The 22770-nt window shown below is 43.1% G+C and overlaps 1 protein-coding gene across 3 annotated transcripts in view; it reads right to left on the bottom strand.

The window, feature by feature from the left end:
• PHLDB2 (pleckstrin homology like domain family B member 2) overlaps positions 1–18604 on the bottom strand; it is a 118960-nt gene extending 100356 nt beyond the window's left edge. Inside the window, exons 1-2 of one of the 3 annotated variants that reach the window (XM_069022810.1) lie at positions 18133–18604; positions 9454–9705 (exon numbers count right to left, since the gene is read on the bottom strand). The gene's annotated coding sequence lies outside the window, so the exon portion shown is untranslated. Of the gene's footprint in view, positions 1–9453; positions 9706–18106 lie in introns of all 3 variants that reach the window. The other 2 variants (XM_069022836.1, XM_069022827.1) reach the window with 2 other exon arrangements.
• Between the last annotated feature and the right edge of the window lie 4166 nt (positions 18605–22770).

The following is a 22770-nucleotide window of genomic DNA, read 5'->3' as shown; positions in this document are numbered from 1 at the left end:
ACAGCTTGCCAGGGCTCCACCATTTGGGCTTTTTCTTCCAAGAATCTAAAGCAAGTCAAGCTCAGATGTGATGTTGGGCTGGTTGTGTCTCCTCTGCCTGTTCCACGTGGTACAAAAAGCTCCTGGCGAAACACTGTGACTGGAGAGGGGGATGCTATTTCAAGTGAAGAGGTTAGCAGCCTAAATGAAATAATTCAAACACTAGTGTCCTGAAGGCTGTGTAGCAGTTAGGTAGCTACTTGAGTGGAATGCTTTATTGTGGATAAGCCAGTCAAGAATCAGGGTTTGTTCTTGAAAATCATTGTGATGTTTAAGAGTAATTCAGTCTTAACAAGCAAAAAAGGCTGAAAAAAATCCCAATTCTAAGACAAATAAAAATCTTTAGATTCACATTTCTAATTTCAGTCAGGGAAACCTTGTGGCAAACATTCTTTCTTCACTTTCAAATCCGCCTTAAGATACCCAATGCAGTTTGGGTTGAGTATACTCTTCAACAAACCAAATGAAACACACTAGTTTCCCAAAACACAATTGATTAGGTATAGACATTTCACTCTCACCAATTGGAGGAAACTAATCACTCTCTTTTTTTCCAAATAATTTTTTTTCCAGGATCCACAGTTTCATAGAAGGTGTTTCAGTTTTGATAAAACTGCATTCTCTATTCCACAGAAAACCTTTTCATCAAAATTTTCCCCAGCATGTTAAGCTATAATGCTGGAGAAACCTACTAAGGAAGTGCCTCATCCATGGCCATCATCAGTTTCCCCCACAGTGGATACCAGTGTTTGCTGGGAGCTGGGAGCACAGCAATTTCATCCGTAAGCTGTCTGCATGCTCTTGACAGACAGCTATTGTGTTTGCATCAACACAGCTGCTATTTGATAATCCAAATCCCTCCCAAAGGAAAAGTATGCTTCCTTTCTTTCTTCTCATTTCCCTAAAAACGATTTTTTTTTTTTTTTTAGGAAAACTAAAATCAAAACCATTCCCTGATTTAAGAATTAAACACTCAGCCACAGAGTTGTCTCAAATTAACTATTCTGGTGGCACTCATATTCTACTTCACTGCAGAATAAGGGCGTTTTTGTACATTGCACGAGATCTCATTCCCTAAGGCTACTGTTCATCCTGGAAGCCTCCTCTTCCACAAGAGGGGCTGTTCCTCTGTGTCCTGCTCTGGGTTAGGATGATCTGGAGGGCAACTGCTGGGTCCCAACTCAGACATTCCCCTCGCAAGTGTCACGCCTTGGCTGGTGCTGCCAACCACCATCAGCCACAGCTTCCAGTTGCCTCAGGGAGATTGGAGCTGTGCCCGTTCTTCCAAGAGGAAGCCGGAAGGGTAGACGAGGATATAAACAATGACTACCTTGTAATTAGCAACAACACAATTACACACACAAAATACTGGGTTTGAAGGGGCTACACGGCTGCTTCAGAGAAACCCTTGTGCCAGATGAGCTTACATCCCCAGCTCCAGTGTACTGGGCTTATTCATATTTTAAATCAGACAGCAAAGAAGCTTCAGTGTTATAAAGGAGCACTGATAACACATCATTCAAACAACTTTCAACTTTGCACAGACACTTTAAACCATTCACGCATGAAACAACCTGTCAAAGGCAGCTTCTCAGCACAGGTCAGATGCTGAATGGGAGGCACATTCCGCCCCATAAACATTTAAGCCACCAGTAATTAACTTATCGGAGGCCACAAGAACCCTTTGGTCTGCCAGTGCCTCCTCCAAACAGACAGGCAGTGGGAGTGGGTTTGTTGGTATGCGCCAGGCATTTCAGGCACGAATCCCAGCCTTGTCCCAACGCACCCCAGAATGTGGGCACAGGCAGCCGGCGGTGAAAGCCTCACAAACCATCTCTGAGAACGTGGGCGGTGCTCGGAATCAAAACAGAGGCAGTTCGACCAGCGATAACATCAGCATTACCGAAATCTGATAACTGCCTGACTGAGCCTTACTAAAAAGCCCACAGGGGCTGCAGGAATGGTTTCATTCCTGCAGAACATCTTGCCTGAGCTAGAAGAATAGATTGGCTTTTGTGAAAAGCCACAAGCCTGCTGCATCCTCACTTTTGCACAGATACTGTTTCTTGACCGTCTCCAAGTGCATAAGAAGATAGAGCTTATCAAAATCCTATACCTTGTCCATAGAAAGGATGCAGAAGAAATAGTCAGGTTTGTTAGCCTTGGGTACAGGGAGTAAAACAAGGCACCATTTTAAGGGGACTTTGAATGTCTTCAGCTCTCAGTCCTTCATTCATCCATTCTCCAGCTACCTCAGGACCTCAGTCCAGAGCAGACTCCCGAAATGGTCACACATTTCCAAATTATAGCAGTCATGCGGCCAAGTGAAATCAGTCCTCAGCAGACACAGTCACCTCCTCCAAATATCAGCTCACCATCAGGCAACAATGGTGTAAAAAACCAGCACCAGCTATGAAGAAAAATTGCAGCAAAACTTCCAGGAAAATATCCCTAATCTTTGTGTGGACCCTGGCATGCCTCAAGCATAACTTGGGATAATCCTGAACCACCTTCAACTCCAACCACAGTCATTCACTCTTAGAGATATTCAGGTACACTAAGAAGCAAAAATAATAAAAAAAATTAGTGGTCAGTAGTTATGTTACTCCTTGACATGCAAATACACTTGGGTTTTTTGGAGCTCTTTGCTCTTCGGGTTTAAAAACCATTTACGAGACAACTGAGAATGTAATTCACATCAAAAGTAACAGAAGTTTTGTAATGCTTCACATGTTCAAAGGTCTGCCAAGTCTACAATCCACACAACACTTATGGGAACCAATATTCCCCTCCATCCTACCACAAAGTACAAATATTCACAGGAAGTCTGAAAGCAAGACTCCTTAGCTTTAAAATCCTCTCTTTTCACAGAAAACATTTTGAACAGAGATAGCAAAAACAGTCCAAAGCAATGTCCCAGGAAGAGCTTTCCTTTTCCACATGAAATTTTTATTTTTCAGTAAAATCCTTTTCTGCAGACTCTTCCTACAAGAAAATTTCAACCAGCTCTAGTGAAAACATTTGTACAATCCAGGTGATAATATAAACACATGAGGAGACCATAGCAAGTTTAGAATTACTTTCCCAAGAACAGATATCAAGAGAGGGCTGCAAATGCCCACCCCCTGCTTCTCTTCACGATGCAGCCACACTGACCTGCACCATGTCATTAGAATGCCTGCAAGCTTTTGGGGCTGTCCTGTTCCCAACATCTTCAAAGAGCATTTTAGATAATTCATGTTTTCTTCCCTTGCATAGTCAGCTTGTGAAGCGACTGAGATTGAAATGTAGCATGCTCCCAATCAAAGTCTCACTGGGACCTACCCTCTCTGCCTTTCCTCCATGATTCACCTCAAGCTGCACTTAACAGAAAAGTTAAACTTTCACTGGTTTGGTTTTTGTTTTCTAAGTTGGGTTAGTCTGGGATTTGTTATAGTGAGCAGAGAACCATCTACAAGGACTTTGGCCTGTAATCATTTCTAAAGAGCTAAAACTGCTCAACTAGCAAGAGGATCTAGCTCATATTGTCCCATCAGCAGTGCCCAAGTAAGCAGTGGGAGCTGTTCAACTACCTACACTTTTTCCTAACATCTGCCTTGGTCCTGACATCTCCCTGACAGCCTCTGGCTGTACCCTCCCCCTGTTCCTGCAAGAGTTCTTCAACCTTTTGTTAGATTTTAAAAAAGTGGTTATACAGTTACTGCTTTATGCAACACATACTTTAATACATCAGTACTTCTCCATTGCTGTCCACCTTACACTCTTCACCTCAACCCAAGCATCAACAGGTTTCATGCCTAACAAAGCACTGAGGTGCAATATTTTAGTCAGAACCCTTGTGAATAGGTAAATAAAACCTGCAGTCAGCAGAGATTTTTGATCTGATACCTGTCCCAAGAGCTACATTTTATAGGGCACACCTCAAACATATCACTTGACCAATATCAGGTCATAAGTCAATATTTATTCCCTAAAACTATGCATATTATTTGGCCAGCTTGTTTTATCTACTTGTATTTTTCAGAAGAATTGCTGTTCAAGGAAATACTATTAAAAAAAAGAAAAATTTTGCAAAAAAGAAAAAAGATTACATATAGTCTCAGCTCACAAAAATCACTCAATTCAGATTCTCTGACCAGTCTGGTTTCATTTCAAGTTGTTTTAGACAACTGTAGCTGTCTTGTACCCAAACTACTTCCCACTAAAATCAAGACAAGTTCCATGAGTGTTGATGTTGGTACATCCCTCCACTCCCCCACCGTTCAATACAGTCGCAGTCGAAGTCAAACCTTGATGCTAAGGGCTGCTGTGTGCCTGCCTTTTTAACGTGAGGGACATTGGGAATCTGTAACTCTGCCAGGAAACAGACTCATTTGTTATTAACACAGCCCATATTTAGCCATGTGTCTCTCAAGGAAAAAACACATACTTTCTTCTTAACAAAGCCCAATCTCTGCACAGCCAGATCCCTGGGGACCGCTGAATCCCATTCTGCATGGCCAAATAAGGTAAAGCAAGAATTTGAAAAATGCAAACCTGGCCTGAAATTGCCCACAGCTTTCAGGAGCCATTTTTGCATTTGTTAACCTTTTGTTAGACATCAGAAGGTGCTGCAAGGCCTTTATTTTATCACTTTTTCCTGAATACTTAATTTCCAGTGAAGTATTTCGGAACACAAATGAGCTTTCAGGAAATGAAGCAGTAGGAGACCATGGCTGAGAGCAGCATCAGGAAACAATACTGAAGAAAACAGTGTTAAAGCTTCACCCAAAATAAAAATGGTGCAATTCACCAACAGATACTGATTGGACATTCTCCGGATTACAGGCAAACACTCTTCTGAAATGCACATGAGAGGTTACATAACACACGGCACATCTCAAGAGGATTTTAATTCTGGCCTCCCACTGAACTTCACTACCTTCCTTCTGAAGGAGTAGCCAGAGATGTCTATTTCTCTAACAGAAAAAAAATATTACACATTTAAGGGAGAAAAGATAGGATGAATTATTTGTGTCTACATGTAAACACCTTTGCAAAGACTTCCTTAAGGAGGGAACTCTGATTTCATTTTCCTCTGTCCATCTTCCATCACAAATACATCTTGCCCTCTAGCACTCTGCTTCATGACCTGCTATATCTGAGAAGCAGGCAGCTGTTTCACAGGAACCCAGAGATTCAAGATCCTCATTATCAATGTGCATTGAAACTACAAGCATCTGGGACAAGGGGAAAAGTGAGCAGTTTCCTACCACTCCAGCTGAAAAATGTGCATGCAGAAGTTACGTAGCTTTACATAGAGCAAGTGCAAAGTAACACCATGTAGATCATGCATGCATGGAGCAAATTCAAGGGGGTGTAGGAAGCATGGATTTTTCAACAAGCTGGAAATGAAAGCAGAAACTCAGAAGAGACTGATTTTTGCTGTTTGTTCTAACTTAGTGAGGCTTCACGAGAAGTGATTATGCATCATGGGCCTTGTGTGACTGAGAAGCTGCTCTTGGCTTCCCATTGTCATGCCATGAAGCATTTTATAGTTTTGATCATGACCAATATGGTCTTCCATAGGATGATTTTAATGCTGGCTCAGCACCTCAGCCAACTACCAATTTTTGTGGAAGCATGACACCACTTGTTACCTCAGCACACTGCTTGCTAGCCTTCTGCAGAGACTGAGGAAATACCTATACCCATGCAGAACAAGCCAATTGAAAGTCACTAGGGAGAAGCAGTTATTCCCTTCCAAACCTCTGTGTTCTACAGGAGATTAGCAACTGAAACTGTTAATGTGCTAACTAATCCCTTTAAGCATTGTCATATTAGCAGCACTCAGCCTACTTTACCGAATTAAAGGTGAAAGAGCAGCTTTAAACATTCTCTTTCCTAGGAAACAATTCAAAGAGAAACATACCAAAGTGGAAAACCAACAAGTTTAAAAGCAAGAAAGATTTACCTTTTGCATACAAGGCACAAGGAACACAGGCCAGGTTCAGCCCGGGTCACCACATTCAGACTTCCAAAGCTGCAGATCTCACCACACACACTTTTGTACCTGAGGTCAAGACTACAGCAAAGAACAAAACAACAACATTGATCTAGCAGAACCATCCAGGTTTCAAGTGATGGAGTATAGGGCAACCCCAGACAAAAGCACAGACTAGAAGAAGAAATCATTGAGAGCAGCCCTGTGGAGAAGGACTTGGGGTTCTCATGGCTAAAAAACTGGACATGACCCAGCAATGTGCTTTCATAGCCCAGAAGACCAAACACATCCTGGGCTGCATATAAAGCAGCCTGGCCAGCAGGTCAAGGGAGAGGTTCTCCCCTTGTGAGACCCCATCTGGAGAACTGCATCCAGCTCTGGGGTCTCCAGCACAGGAGAGGCATGGGCCTCTTGGAACAAATCCAGAGGAGAGCCATGAAGATGATCAGGAGGATGGAGAACCTCTCCTACAAAGACAGGCTGAGAGAGTTGGGGCTGTTTAGCCTGGAGAAGAGAACACCTCAAGGGACACATCACTGCAGCCTTCCAGTACCTTATGGAGGCTTATTAAAGGAGGGAGAGGGAGTTTTTATATGGGCAGATGTCCTGGGCGGATGTTATGAAGCCGTTTTATTCCTTAACCACCCGCTCAATGCCCAAGGACGCTGTTTGTTTAAGACGGACCCGGGGGCGGGGCTGGAGCCACGGGACCGAGTGCGGGGCGGTTGAACGGCTCAGCCCAGCGGCTCGGGGGCTCTGGGGCTGGGCGGGGCTCGGGAGGGAGCGCACCGGGAGCGCTGTGCTGCTCTTTGGGTTTGCTTTGTGTTCCCGATAGTGGGAGAAAGGTTCTGTTGGTTTTTCTTGTTCTTCTTCCCTTCCCTTCCCTTGCCTCGCTGCCTCCCTTCCCTCCTTGCCGGTCTGGGGAGCCTGTGGGTGGCCCCGGCGGTCCCGTGGGGTGGCCCCAGCTAGTCCAAGCCCGTGTGTCTGTTCCCTCTCTGGGAATTTGTTGTATTTTGAGGTTTTTTTTTTTTTTCTGTTCTACCCTGTTTTGTTTGGTGTTAATAAACAGTTTGTTTTTTTCCACTTTCACTTGCTGTGACCTACTTGTCTTATTGGTGGAGGAAAAGGGAAGGCCCTTCTCCCTTTGGAGGAGACACTCCAGAGTATTTCCTCCTGAAGTTTTGTCTCCAAAACTGAGACAGCAGATAGTGAAAGGACAAGGGACAATGGCTGAAATTGAAAGAGGGCAGGTTTAGATTAGACATTAAGAAAAAATTGTTTCCTGTGAGGGTGGCAAGGCGCTGGAACAGGCTGCCTAGGGAAGTATTCAAAGCCAGGTTGGATGGGGACCTGAGTAACAAGGTCTAGGGGGTGGCATCCCTGCCCATAGCACAGGTGTTGAGATGAAATTATTTTTAAGGTCCCTTCCAACCTGAACCATTGAAATTATTTTTAAGGTCCCTTCCAACCTGAACCATTCTATGATTCTATGTTTCTATAGCATAAGAGGACTTTGGAGGTTCCTCCTCTGCAGGTAAATCACATTGCTCATCACATGGGACCACATGTAGAGCTTCTGTCGGTCATGCCAACGCAAGAGCTTTGAAGTAGGTAAGAACACATGGATTTTAAGAACCACAACAGGACTTTCTAAGTTTTTTTAACAGTCTGAATATCACTCAGAGTTGTAGGACTCAGAGCTAATTTTGCTGCAGATTGCAACCCCGTTCCACTCAGCATGGGATTAGGAAACAGAGACATAGAAATCCTCCCATCCAGTCCTGAATGATGGAGACAGCTTCTTCCTTCCACACTGATGCTGGTATGAAGCAGCAGCACCCTCCCAAGGGAGGCAGAGGTAGGCTCCTTACAGCCCTCTCCCTGGTTCCCAGAGGTTCAGTTCTTGGCCTGCTGCATCCTTACCCAGCAGGGCTGTAGCATGCCAAGTTGGCCAGGACCCAACTCTCCTGCTTGTGGCCAGACTCTGTGGCTCAGCTGCTGACCTGCAGAGAGCAGGGCTCCGCAGGGAGAGCTGAAAGCTACCCCTGCGCCAGCTGGCCAAATGCCAAAGCAGCTCCCTTTCCAAACCAAAGCCAGAAAATACTATGAAGGCTCTGACTCCAGCTTGAAACTAAGCATAAGATTATAGAAGCTTCCTCTTACTTTTTCCAGAAGGTTTCCAAACTGAGGAAAGTCCTGCAAAGCTCTTCAAATAATCCAGGTAAAATTTGTACCTTTGCCTCTAATGTAGTGGAGCTCAGCAGTGGAAGTAAGGTTGACCTAAGGATTTTGTTTAGGTTTTGACTCACAGCAAACCAGAATCAGGACACTTCTTGTGAACTGAAGGCCCCAGAGGTGTTGGAAAACTTTAGTCACCTCATTCTGGAAATATTTTGTTTGTTGTCTTTCCTTTTAAAAAAGCTGAGTTCAGCTGAGGAAGACAATCATGCCATAAATAAGATTTCATAGCACAATCAACAGAATTCCCTATTTAGTTTAACTCAGGATTTTAAAAGAAAGACCACATGGAAACACAGATTTTATATTTAGACTTGGGAGACAGGAAGAGAAAAAGTGGATTTGACTCACATGGATATCACATCAAGGTTTCCAGCAGAAATGGGCTTTACCCAAGTATAAGTATGAGGTGCTGTTCTGGAAGAAAGCTTGAAGGGGTAGCAAGGGGAAGAAAGCTTCTGGGCAAGAGTCAGGCAGAATAGCTTCTGACAGTTGATCACATCTGGAACCTTGCCAGATACATGCTATCAGCAGCTTCTTGGATATCCACAGAAAACTGCCAAGCCCAGTTCTTCGACTGACAATTCTCATGCTACCACATCACATACAATCATCCCCAGGAAAACCACATCAAAAGAGAACAAGACTGACACACAAACACGCACAAAAAACTCCCAACCAAAAAAAAAACCCCAACCAAAAAAACCCCAAACCAATGCTAGTTCTACTTCTGCTAACTGGAGTAAATGAAATGAAATAGATCTTTGTGTATTATTACTATCTGTGTGCTCCAGTACAGTACAGAACAGAACAAAAGGCAACTTCATGCTTAGAATCTTCTTTATAAATTCTGTTTTCTTAATCAGGGTGAAGGATTGGAGTGAGGACACATTTTCAAATGTTGTACTGGAAATAGGGGTACACATATGTTTAAAGTTCAGGGTGTGCTTATATGACAGGCTTGGGACTTGGACTGCCAAAGCTGATTATTTCTTCCTCATACTCACACAGGCTAATGTGCTTGGCCAGGGCCTGGACCACAGTGTCCAAGTGCAGGTCTTAAGTTACCCAGTCAAAGCAAACAGATTTAGGGTTTGGCTCATGCACTGTCCAAGCTGAACTTCATCTGGCTTTGCTCGAGGCCCACCTCCACTCTCTATAGCTCTTCAGGCTCAGCACTCAGCCCTACTCACCCTTCATATGTTTGGCCTCCTTCATCCTTGCAATTGGAGTTTCCAGTGAGTGTCCTGCTACCTGCCTTCTCGTGCAACTCGTCATGGCAACACTCTTCAGACACAAAAGTGTTTGAAAAAATTTATCCCTTCATAGAGTTCTATCCATCCTTCACACGGCAGCCATGGGGACTTCAGCATGGAAACAACATGGGCTTGTTGGAGTACATCCAGAGGAACCATGAAGATGATCTGAGGGCTGGAGCACCTCTCCTGTGAGGATAAGCAAAAAGAGTCGTGGTTGTTCTTGCTGGGAAAAGAAGGCTCTGGGGAAGCCTTAGAGCAGCCTTTCAGTACTTAAAGGGGTCTTGGCAGTGCTGGGTTAATAGTTGGACTTGATCATCTTGGAGGTCTCTTCCAGCCCTGATGATTCTCTCATTATGAGAAAGGTAAGGACAAACTTTTTAGCAGGGCCTGTTGTGATAGGACAAGGGGTGACAGTTTTAAATGAGAAGAAGGTTGGTTTAGATTAGCTATAAAGAGGAAGTTTTTTATAGTGAGTGTGATAAAACACTGGAGCAAGTTGCCCAGAAAGGTGGTGGATGCCTCATTCTTGGAAACATTCAAGGTCAGGCTAGATAGGTCTCTGAGCAACCTGGTGTGGTTGAAGATGTCCCTGCTTATTCCAGGGGTTTTTGACTAGATGGCCTTTAAAGGTCCCTTGCAACTCACACTATTTTATGATTCAACAAAAGGAAACAATCCCCAGAAAGTAACACTAGTCAAGAGGTATAAAAGATAGTAAAGAAAGAAAATCAGGAAAACGGACGAAACAAGAGAGAAAAGCAAACCCACATCTAAAAGACTGTTTTGTTTAGCTTCTGAAAGAATGCTTCTGGAAAAAAGATCTTTAGCTTTGGTCTTGGAGTACATAATGGCCAACATCCTATGCTTTTACCCAAATGGTGCCCTAGAGCAGGGGTTCTCACAGCTGGAAATACAGATAGCTGGTGGGCCTCCAAAGGGACCTGGAGACCACAGCCCTGTTCTGAGGTTGAGAATTCAAAGCTCTATGACAAGGGACAATATGGGTAAAAGCTGGTCCAAGAAGTTTGGGAATCAGTGCTGCAGCTTGAAGCCATGCTTGTTCTGAGGAGAAAACAGGCTTGCTTTAGTTTGCAGAGCTTCTCAGATGAATTGCAATTTTGTGCACCAGTTTATAGGCAGAGGAAATCCTCCTTTTTTCAGTTTCCACCCTCCCACTTGTTCTTCCTCCTCCCTAGAAGTTTTTACACTCGCAGTAAGCCAAGCATCAAATGATTTCAATGTGTGGTTATGCACAGAGAGGTCAGAGACCCTGGTGAAGCACAGAGGGTGGGGAATCCATGATTATCATAATTTCTTTTCCCTGTGACTCAGTTGCAGGCTATTTCAACAAGACAAGTGAACTACTTTCAATTCACAGCAATTTTTAAATGAAAAAGCTGTTAGGAATCAAAATAAGTATTTTCACATTTGACTGCAAAGATTAAAGAAAGAAGTTCTTTACTGGTCACCTGAATCTGTTTTACGAAGACATCTGAAAGGCATTTTATCAGCTGCTGAGCAGTATTTACTTATGAAACTGTTCTAATTGCTTTGGAATGTGCACCCTTACTGCTGGAACAGCTTGGCCTTGCTAACACTCAGAGCAAAGTAATACTGGCTCATAGGACATGCCACTTTTATACAGCATTCATTCTCAAGGTAAACAGCATGAAATTTGAAAAGGAAAAGCAGCAAATACATCATAAACAATGACTTTTGCAGAGCTGCCCTACATGTTTACAAAACCATAAACTCATCAGCAAAATTAATCATTGCCATGACTGAGATCATCACAGATCAGTAATTTAGAACTAAACCCATCTTGCAGCTGGAAATTTCATGGGTGAAAACTTATTCCTGGTGCCCAGTAAATCAGTGCTGGAGTCAATATTCAGTATGGAAGAAGTAGGGTGTCCTGGCCACAAGTAAGCCCTTACATTAGCTTCCAGTCTTGCCCTCTTTTAGTAGCTCAGCAATGGAGGTCTTGTTAGATCAAAGAAAATTGACTCAATCTTGCTTTAATCTTCTAAAACTGAAGCAGAACTCTGGTTTGCATTACACATGTCCAGGCTCAGTAACAGCCTAACAAAAAAAATTGGTTATAGCTCTGTCTTTAAGACAAAGCAATCCCAAAGACTGAGTCACAACCTGGAAAGTGCAATGGTTTGAACAGCACTTTCTCTTTGTCTGTCTCTATCACGAAATCCCCGTGTACTTTACCCAGCAGAGTTGGAAAAGCACACAATAATTGCTATTATGCATGTTGATGTATAAAACATGGAAAGTAAAGAACAATAAAGAACAAATCATCCCAATCCTCCTAGCACTGATACAGACGTGAACTGCTATATGTACAAAACAGCCATGCCAGTCCCATTGGCCTGAGCCAGGCTTTATAAACAGACTTGTAAACTTCACATGCTTTGAGTTGGTTTCATAGGAGGCAGGAATGTCACATGCCTACACCCCCTTCCTCCTCCCCCCAAGCTTGAGTTAACAGAGTCCTTGGATAAAGCAGCTTCAGACAAAACCAGGCCAGGCTTGGAGATAAACAGCCCTGGTGGCTGCTCAGAGTCCAGGGGCCAGGCCTTGGCAATCAGATCTTGGAGAAGGATGAAGGTGAGACAGGATTAGAGGCTCTCATCTGCGGGGGCTCTTCTCATTTCTGACTCATCCAACAAGAAAGTTTCTTGAGTTTTCTGCCTGGCATCCCATCCAGGTCTTCTGCTCCATGAAGGCACTGTTTGCAGTCCTCTCTCATCTCTTCTCCAGATCTAAACCATACAAGCAGCCCTCAACATCCTCAACAGCTGCTGCCCCTTTTCCCTCCTGCTGTCAGTCACAGCTTGCCTCTGCTCACCAGCTACATGCTCCACTCCTGCTCTCCCATCACCAGGGCAAGATAATTAATCTCTTAATTATCTGCTTAATTTCCTGCTTTCCCCTGCCTTCCCTCAACTATCCACAGTTCACATCTCCCTTTTTTTTCCTACAGCCAATAATTTTTTTTTAAAATGGCTGGTTTGTTTTCCTATTGGAAAGCCTTTATTGGTCTTAAGGCAGCATGAACTTCTCCTTGTTTTCTCCTGCTGAGAAGGGACCTGACCTGGAGGTGAGAGCTGAGAGGCTGCCGAAGTGATCTCCCTGCACGACCTTTTTAATCCTTGGCCTCCATTGCTTCAGTCAACACCACAAGTGCCTTCTAGGATGACAATCACCATTTGTTGCTTAGGAATTAAACACTGACTAAACACATCATTCTGCATAGGCCATTGAACTGGAAGAATGTTTAGTGAGCTCAGCAGCTAAAGCTTTATTAACCATCTCTGGTGACCTTCTCCTTTGCCTTCTCCAAGGCAAAGGCAATGCCAGGGCTCAAAAACTTTCCAAAATGCTCCTTCTATATCCCACAATGCTTTTAAAGCTCTAATACCCCCCACACAACAAAGTCTGCCAGCACATAGATGTTAGTTTATCCATCCCATGACAGCATAAAGTTTTTAGTTCCATGCTTCATGCCGTTCTCAGCTCTCTCCAAACCGGTTTAGCACCACCCACAGCACATCTACTGCTCCTTCTGCCACACCAGTGAGTTTAAGTGCTGCACTCCAAGTTAAAAAGAAGATTATTTTCCTTCCTCAAGCATGCCTGCAATGTTTAACAATTCTCTGGAGCACAGGTCAGCTAAAGGTATGTTGAAACAGAACAACTGACAGGATAGCAAATGGAGTTTTACAAACATCAGCAAATACAATAACAGGAGTCCAAAATACCCCTGGGGGAGGATGTTCCCTTTCCAGGTATCAAAATCACAGTGAAGTGTGTCATGGGGTAATAAACAGAAGACGTATTAAGATACCAGCTTCTCACTCTGGCACTTCAAAACAAGTAAGGAGAAAAGGGAAATGAGAATTCCTTGCATTTTCTGAATTCTCCTCTTCCTTTTACTTGGCACACACAAAAAAGAAAAGCATGGGAGAGAAGAGCCCACATTTCCCTCAGACTCAATGCTATTTATACATTCTGCTCCCATCATATCAGGAGGAAAAACTTGGACAAGTATTAGGTGGTCTTTTGTGGTTGTTATTCAATAAAAACCACCTAAGTAAGAGAGCAGTTCTACCACCTCACTGGAACTGGACTCTGTCCCGCTTGGTGGCATCTTGCCAATGCTAATAATTTAGTAGGATGGTTAAGTATTTTGAAACTAAAAAGCAGCTTTCAGCACTATTCCTAGACCAATCAGATCTGGAAAAAACCCAATCAGTCTGAACACTGTCTCAGCTTGGAGCCAGAAAGCCATACCTCATTAAACTCTATTGGGGGACACAGTTACACGTGCCAGCTACCTTTGAGTTAGGAAAAGGACTGCACCAGCACTAATGATGAGACTTGCTGGACAGAGCAGATCGACTCTGATCAACAGGAATCCAGCAAGACAGAAATGAGACAGAGGTCTAAGCATGAGCTTGAGACAGGCCAGCAGGTAGTGTCTGCTCATTCTTCTCCTGTCCTACCACAACCAGAAGTCTTTAAGAAAAGAAGAATAAGGTGTGGTGCCCTTAAATGTTAGAGATGGTATCTCAAAACATATGATTGAGCCTAAGTTTGACCCTGGAGGTCCACATTCCCCAGGGAGGTGTGTCACAGGAAGAGCCAGGTGAGACAGCACCCCAGCATTTCACAGAGGGTGTTCTTGAGTCTATATGTGGGAGTTTGGTTTCGGTCTGCTCAGATGAGTGCCTGTGTCAGGCTATGTATTTGCAGTTCTCAGCACTGGAGCAGGAGTGTTTCTCAGGCTTTAATGAATGTAGTGCAACACCCCTGTCATCTCAGCAGGTATAATGAGCACCACTGTCAGATGCAGTATATGAGAAAGCAGTCACTGTTTTCTTCTAAACAAAAATAATAACACAGGTTTTTCAGTTTTCCACTTCCAAACATTTTTGTAGGCTTGAGACCCAGGAAAGAAATCCTTTCTATCCATTCCACAGGCACTAAGGGTGTGTGACAACCACTGCAGCCATACAGGCCCCCAAAGCAAGGTCCCAGGAACAGGACAGGGCAACTGCACATCAACAACAACAGAACACATGGTAGGGACCTGGGACACACTGGTGAGCCTGGGGATCTACCAGCCCATGTCCCTTGAGAAGCAGGGGGGACAGCAGCACAGACCCATCTACTAAATACTGCATTTCAGTAGGCATAAGGATAGTAAGAAGGATTTTTCTTCTTGTCTTTCCTAAAGTGCCCTAACCAACCACTCACAACTAGTGGAGCACAAAAAAAGGATTTCAAGCTGATTGGTTGTTAGCCATCTACAAAAGCCCCTCTGGAAGCTTGATTTTCAGATGTTTCCCTCATTCTCTGCTAAAAACCTTGCTCTAACAGCCTCTACAGCCTCTTCTGCACCAAGAGTCACAGGATCATAACAGAGCAGAGAACAAATTCACTGGCCAAGTCTTTCACTTTTGGGTAAGCAGAATTGCAGTGTAATCCTGATCTTGAGACGCCAGTTCCCTGGTATATTTATTAATACTGCCTACATTATCCTTCAGCCTTGGAAAGGGGACGAACCTAGGCTCAAGACAGGAGGAAGGAAGATGTGGAACGGAAATTAAGCTACTTAAAAGTTCTTGTTCTTGGCAATAAATGCAAGAAGACAAGATTGTAATTATCTAGTTTATTTCCATAAACAACCCATTTTTTTAGTAGTTTAGTTTTTAGTAAATCTTTCCAGGAGATGACAGTCATATAACCATCTGAGAAAGCAATCTCCTTTGTGCACAAGATTCAGGTGATATGAAGATCATAAAATGGCTTGGGGTAGAAGGGACCTTAAAGCACACTTCGTTCCAACCCCCCCCCCCCCCACCACAGGCAGGGACACCTTTCACTAGACCAGGCTGCTCAAAGCCCAGTTGAACCTGGCCTTGAACACTTCCAGGGATGGGGCAGCCACAGCTTCGCTGGGCTGCCAGAGCCTCACCACCCTCACAGTAAAGAATTTCTTCCTAGTGTCTAATGTAAACCTACTGGCAGTTTCAAGTCATTCTTCCTTGTCCTGTCATTACACGTTCTTGTAAAAAGTCCCTCTCCCTCTTTCTCATAGGTTCCCTCCAAGTACTGGAAGGCCACACTTAGGTCCCCCCAAGCATTCTCTTTTCCAGGCTGACCAATCCCAATTCTCTCTCCCAATTCAGCACCACCAAAACTTTCCAGAATTAGTACTGTATAAACAAACGATTACTTGGTAGGAATTTCTAGGATCCTCCAAACTACATAAACTCTGCTAGTGTAAACTCTTCTTGCAGCAGCCTTGCTCTTCCTTTGTGGACGTATTTCAAGAAACCTACACTGAGTTTCACATTCATTCTGGATCTTAAAACCTGGAAGGATGTGTCTGGCTTCAAGTGTTTTTGCCAGCATTGTGCATGCCTGCACAGTGAATATACTCAGCAGACAGGGGGAAAAACAGCCTTGAAAAACACCAGTTCATCACTCCCTGTACGTGGTTGTGGTGTGCAGCAAAGGAGTCAGCCTAGTGAGACAGCCTGTGTCACTGATCCTCAGACAACCCTGTTACTAAGGACAGTTTTCAAGACAGATTTATGGAGGGCCAGAAGGGGATTATCTTGGCAATACACACGTCTTTATTTTTTGTTTTGGCAATGACCAAAGCACATTTTGCAGCAATATCCACTATCACACAGGATGAGTTGGTTGCTTCTAATGCTTCAGAGTACAAGTCATGATTCTTCAACAAAAGCAGAATTAGAGAAAAAGAACCAAAACTGTTGGCATTTGAGGTATTTAGGCTGAAATACTAGCAATTGTTATTTTCCTCAGGAGAAATGCCTGGCATGTATTTTATTTGCTGCCAGTGTAGCCTTTCAAAAGATGCAATCAAATCAAATTCAGCATTTTTGCAAATGTGGAACTGCATTTAATGTATCAAATGAACTTTGCACTGGATGTGGTTCAAAGAGTGAACTTGGTGTAATAATTTGTTCTGTCTCAAAAAAAGCGTTCCAAACCAAGAGCTTTATTTTCTGTTCCAAAGGGCAAGTTACAGCACTATCACTGCTGCATACCTTTCCTCCTCCCTTTCCACTGCTCCTGACTCTCTGGATGGTTTTTGTTTCTTGCATTCGTAATTTTAGGTTTTGCAATTTCAAGCTGGAAGAAAACCCAGGAATACCAAAACCCAACCCTTTGCTCAGCTGCTAGGGACAAAAAGAAAAGTGAATGTTCAGTAAAAAAATTAAAGAAAAATATTTTTACCATCTTTAATTCTCACTTACACAGACCTCACCAAATAAACAGTGTGTTCTTCTCCACCCAATCTGCTGAAGGATGACTTTGATGCAGGGAGAAACACCTCAACACATTGTTTTGTTTTCCTTTTCTTAGTATTTGCAAGAAGCAACATGATAGAAATAACTCAGTTCTCAATTTCTTCTGTATTCTGCATTCACAAATGTCAAGTCCAAGAGGAAATTGGTATTAGAGTTGCAAACATACCTGAAGTGCCAAGGTGCTGTCCCACAGTATAAAGTGAGGGGCTGAGGGGACATGGCTGGGCCAGCCATTTGCCTGTCCCTCTGCTGAGTCACCCAAAGAGCATCTGCACAAACAGTACCAAAACTTCCTCATGATTATAACAGAGATGAAACAATGGCACCTGCAGCTCTGGTCAAACAGAAATTACCCTTTCAAACCCAAGCATGAGGTACCATCTGCACTTTGCACACACCAGCCAAGCTTTTATGCCATTTCACTGAAACCTGCAAGCCTTTGCATGAAGACCAACACATTGTTCAGCATCTCCTGAGCCACCAGAACCTTTTTAAAGGTTCATCCACCTGCCTCAATCATAAAGGGACAGCCTGTGCTGGCATTGTGCCATACACTTCCGACTCTATACAGCTACCAGCTAAGCTCCCTTGATGCTCTAGTGTCTAAGGTACTGCCAGTTGCTTCCTTTCTTCCACCAAGGAACTGCCCACTACAGATAAGGCAGCAGAAAATTACCCTTGCACCAATTTTAAGTTAGAAGCCAGGCTAAGAAATCCTATCTTGCAACAAGTGGGGTTGTTTTATTTTTAAACTACTGAGACCAAAAAATAATCTCAAAGCAGACAGGAGAAGCATTCACCTCTCTGAAGTACTACACAATTTACAGCCATATGCAATTTCAGCCCACAGATTATGCTGGAAACCTTAATCCACAAATTTGGCCATGTAAGCAGTTCTGCCATGGGCATATATTCTCGCTGGTTGCTGAAAGGAACAGTACTGACTCTGAGGCCAAATTTTTGTTGGACCTGCAGATATAAACCTACACAGCTATGTGTACGACAGTAGCTTCTCCCTTGAGCAAACTCTGCACCATCCCAAAGTTCTTCCCCCAAGGTGTATTTATTTCTACTGCAGATAAGAGATACACAAGAAAGAACAAAAACAACAAGCCATTTTCTACTCTAAGCAAATTTTGCCTTTAATTTTTAAACAAATCCCTAAACTGAGAGAAAGTTGATTTTCACTGTGATTGTATTAACAGCTTATCCATGCAACAAGTTACCTGTTAATGATCCTGGTCGCACTCACCATCTTTTCCAGAAGAATCCACTTTGTCTTAACTTCGGGCAGTGGCACTGCTATCAGCTGTGCGGATCAAACCCTGATCCCCAAGAAGAGAAGCTGGGCTCACCAACCAGCAGTTCAAAATTCACTTGGTTTCTTTTTCCAGCATCTGCTCCCAAGAGCATGACAAACTGACCTCACTTAGTACATTTAAATTGGAGAGAGGCTTTTTGCTCAAATGCTCTTCTAGTCGAATGCAAGTGCCTGGTGTGTCACCTAACTGATGAGAAGAATCAGTGACATTACCATTACTCAGCTCCAGAGCCTGCTAGCATTTTGCTCCCCTTCCAGCTACACATGGAAGGAGAGCAGTTGGCAGCATACACCAGGCTCCAAACTGGCTGTCCTTCAGACAGCGTGGAGGAGTTTATCCTCCACAGCTAGAAAAACTGCATGCAGGTTCAGCAGCATCCCCTAAGAGGTAAATAGTAAGACACATGCAATTCAGGAATGATTCTGTTTGAACAGCTAATCACAGGTTTGTGGCAACAACGAAACTTGGTATAAAGGGCGTGCATAAATTTGTCACAGTACATGCTTCTAGTTTTTGCAGTCCCATTACATGCTTCAAAATAACAATTTATTTCATGCATATATGCACATGTATATGCATGTGTGACCTTGTCCAGCATTGCTGAAGGCACACAGCCTAAAAAAAAAAACCAAACCAATCCATTAAATCCCCTGGTGAAGCAATACGATGAAATCATTCTCACTCTTGCACCTAAAGTCCCCTCTAAGGTTCATAATTTTCCTGGCCTGGGGAAACAGTGTGTGGAGGGTGGGGGATGGAAGTCACACTGCCGCTCCAAGCTATTTAACCATTAACTTTTTACACACTGGCAGCTTATGCCAGTCACTTTAGACTCGTGCTGCATAGGTATACTCTGAAAAAAACGAGTGGCACACTCCCTCCCTAGAGCACATTGTAGACATTACTGACACCAATGGTTAGCTTTGTGTGAGTCACTGCTAATGAAGGCTGGTTTGCAAACACCTACTTCGATGTCTGAGACAACAGGTAGTGATTAAGCTCAGAATTCCCAGCTCTAACTTTGCGATTAAAAAAAAAAAATATCTACAGATAGTTCCCCCTCAGCCACCACTGTCTGAAAACATGAGGGAATCAGGGCCAGCCATTCTCCCCCTGTCCACACTCCCAGTACTTCCACATCTTCAAGACAGGCGCACTGAAAGCAACCCAAAAGAAGGGTGTGCCTGATCTCACTGGGTACAAGCATCCAACATTAGCCCAGGCTCCACGAATCATTATCAATGCTTTGTTTCCTGTTTATGTGTTACAATAGAGCTTCATCACCTATATTACAGCAGTAGAGGCTGCACAGAAGTTGTACTTGCCTTCCAGGATAGAACTGGATCCATGGATTAGCAGGCTTTTGTCCCAGTGCAGTCAGGCAAAGATGTAGCTGTGTGCACACAAGTGCAAACACACCCTGATTTCTAATCACTTTGCACTACTACTTGCACTGAGAAGTTGTCAGCACATCCTAAAAAAAAAGAATGTTGTCTGGGTCTGACTACTCAGGGGACACAGGTGCAGAAAGATGGAGCACCTCAAAAAAACCCCATACCCACCTTCAATTACACCATTCCGCATCAGAGAAATTACTGAGCTCAACTGATGTTGGTTGACTCACAATGTAATCATCACATATCAAAACAGTCAGCAGTACAGAACACACATCAAAGATGATTAGCTCGAGTTGTACTTTTTATTTTCAGGATTAAAACCCCCAGCGATATAAAGCAGAAGAAACAGATGTAAACCCCAAATTTATTTGCAGTTCAGATGAGGCATCCTGGTTTCACAAAATTGAATCGAACAGATGGGTAAAGCAAAAACTGCAAAAATAAGACAAACTGTACAAAATAAAGACTGAGAATTCATAACTCCTCTTCACCTGGTCCTCCCTTTGCATCCTTCCACAGTATAAATAAAAAAAAAAATCCATCTGGAAAATACATTTGACATTGAGAAAAATCAAAGAACCATCTAAATTGTTTTTATATAGGATGTGCTGATCAACACTTCTTTCAAAATTAAGAATACACTGCAGTTCAATGTAGGTGGTATCACAGGTCTAACAAAGGGTAAGAGAAGTACTGTTTAAATGGACAACACACAATACATAAATATTCAGGAATACAACAAAAGCAGATTCAGCACACTGTTCTAAAGCTGACATTCCTATTCCAGTCCCTACAATTAAAAGTTTACTTGATAAGACTTGTGGAGAAATAAATATGCATACAGAAGTAAACACACCCAACAGAACAGATGTATTGAATTAGTGTGACTGATTATTTTTAATACAAAATAGAGACTGATTTAAAAACCTACACTAAAGAGCTAATAGGATTACCCTTAAAGGTGTCAGTAAGTAAATCACTATACTCTTACCACAGTTAGTCCTACATACATGTCCTTAGCATAAAATTTATTTGCTCTTCACCATATGGTCTGGCTCTTCTACCCATCTGTTGAGCTAAAAACCAAAGCTGGAATAAGAATTTGTTAAAGAAGAAAAGAAAAATCTTATTTCCCACTGCCAAAAGGACTGCATTTAGACCCGATCTATACTTCAAATGAATTTTTGAGTCAGTTCTGTCCTCACATTAGACAATTTCTCTGAGCTTTAACAAGCATTGAAAATTTGCCTGAAGTTTTGTACCAAACAGTGGTTCTCTGACCGAAAAATTTGCTTATTAGGAATTGGTAACTATGTGTTCAAGTCAAGAAGAAAGTATTATGAAAACAGCATATGGACATCATATTAAATACTGCATATTCAAGTAAACCTCAAGTCACACATGCTCAGTCAGACTTCCATAGGTAACCCAATTCTAAATCAAAATATCCATGTCCTCTATCTCTATCTATTTAAGTCCTAAACCCTGATCTGCTAAATGATACATCAATGAACTCTGACACCTGAGACAATTATGCAAAGAAAGTATTTCCAAAGGCTTAGCCAGATGAGAAGAGATAGGCATCTTGGCAGAAGTCCTGCTTCTGTTTGAACCAAAATCCCTGCTCAAAAGTGCTTCTTCAACCTTACAGTTCAGCTTTTTAAACTCCAACATTCAGCGAAGTCGTTACCAACAACATCAAAACCCAGCACGTTAGGAGCTAAGACAGCATTTCCCCATTATTCTTTCCTCCAAAGAGGCTGTTTAACAGAATATGGGCCTTTTTTCAGTCAGCATTTCTGCTCTGAATCACAGAATTGTTAAGGTTAGACAAGACCTCCAAGACCATCAAGTCCATCACTGCTGTTTTCATTATTAAACTATATCCTCAGGTGCCACATCCACACATTTTTGAACACTTCCAGAGATGATGACTCCACCATTTCCCTATGCAGTTCAATATATTATGACATTAGTCCCCAAGTAAGAAGCCAACAGATTTTCAGTCTCAAAATCTAGTACTTTTTGTTTTCATCTACGGGACACAGTAAGAGGCTAAAAACTTGTAGATGCTCCATAACAAACATCTCCCTACTGCTTCCCATCAGGGATACACACAGAGGTCTACTGTGCCTCAAATATGCCTTTAAATTGCACATAGCAGCAATCAGTGCGAGAAGAGGAATGCCACCAGTGTGCTTGGCATTCAGGGACTGCACACCAGGAAGAGAAACAAGAGTCATAACACAGTGTATAACTAACCTGAATCTTTAATAACAAACCATATGTGTAATTATTCAAGAACACACAGTTTAAGTACTTTGCTTCGAGCAGATGCTTGTTTTCTGACTTCTCCTCTCCCAGCACCTACCAAATGGTCAAGAGGTCAGAACAATTCTTCTGAGGAAGTTTTCTACCCAGCCTGTTTAAAAGTGAACTCTACAGCTTTGGGGATATTCAAGCAAGACTAAAACCACTGTATTCACCAGATGTGCGTCTACATCAGCAGTAAGAACCCCCAGCCTTCTCCTGTGCTCATGCTCATCTTCGTTCTCCTCAAGTTCACACATCCTGACCTTGCAGGCTGTTATTTGCTAATCTCAGGGGCAGACTGCTCAGGGGCCAGACTTGGCCAAGTGTGTCAGTGTGAGCTGCAGCGCTGTCACTCACCTGCCAGACCTGCTCCACTGTGCTGCCCAAAACTGGGCTAAGCACTGCCACACCTTCCATGTGGACACTGGATGCAAACTACTGCCCTACTTCCTTGATCCTCCCTTGCTGCCCAGCTCACCTTTTAATTTTGCAATGCTGGAAAATAGAGTCCACAGGCCAAAGTCCAAGCCTAGATGAGCTCCATTTGGCAAGGCATGAGGAAGTCTGGATGTGTTTTGGTGTTGAGCAAGCAAGATAAGCCTATTATATGGATAGCTTTGCTCTGTGTAACAGAACAGACAAAAGGTAGTTCATACTGCTTAGTTAGGATGGTTTAGGACAAGCCTAGGACTGATTCTAAACACCAGCATGAATGATGCCCAGAGTAGCCAAGGGAGATGTCATGTCACTGACAAGTGTTACCTGCCAATTGCCCAACTCACCATTTGAGAACGCCAGACTCCTCACAGTGGAAGCACAGCACCAAGTACTGCTCTGAAATGACACGAGTCTCTTCTG

Source organism: Aphelocoma coerulescens, chromosome 1 (assembly GCF_041296385.1).
Source record: "Aphelocoma coerulescens isolate FSJ_1873_10779 chromosome 1, UR_Acoe_1.0, whole genome shotgun sequence".
Taxonomy (NCBI): Eukaryota; Metazoa; Chordata; class Aves; order Passeriformes; family Corvidae; genus Aphelocoma; species Aphelocoma coerulescens.
Note: the sequence above shows the minus strand (reverse complement) of the source record. Positions and strands in the feature narration are given on the sequence as shown.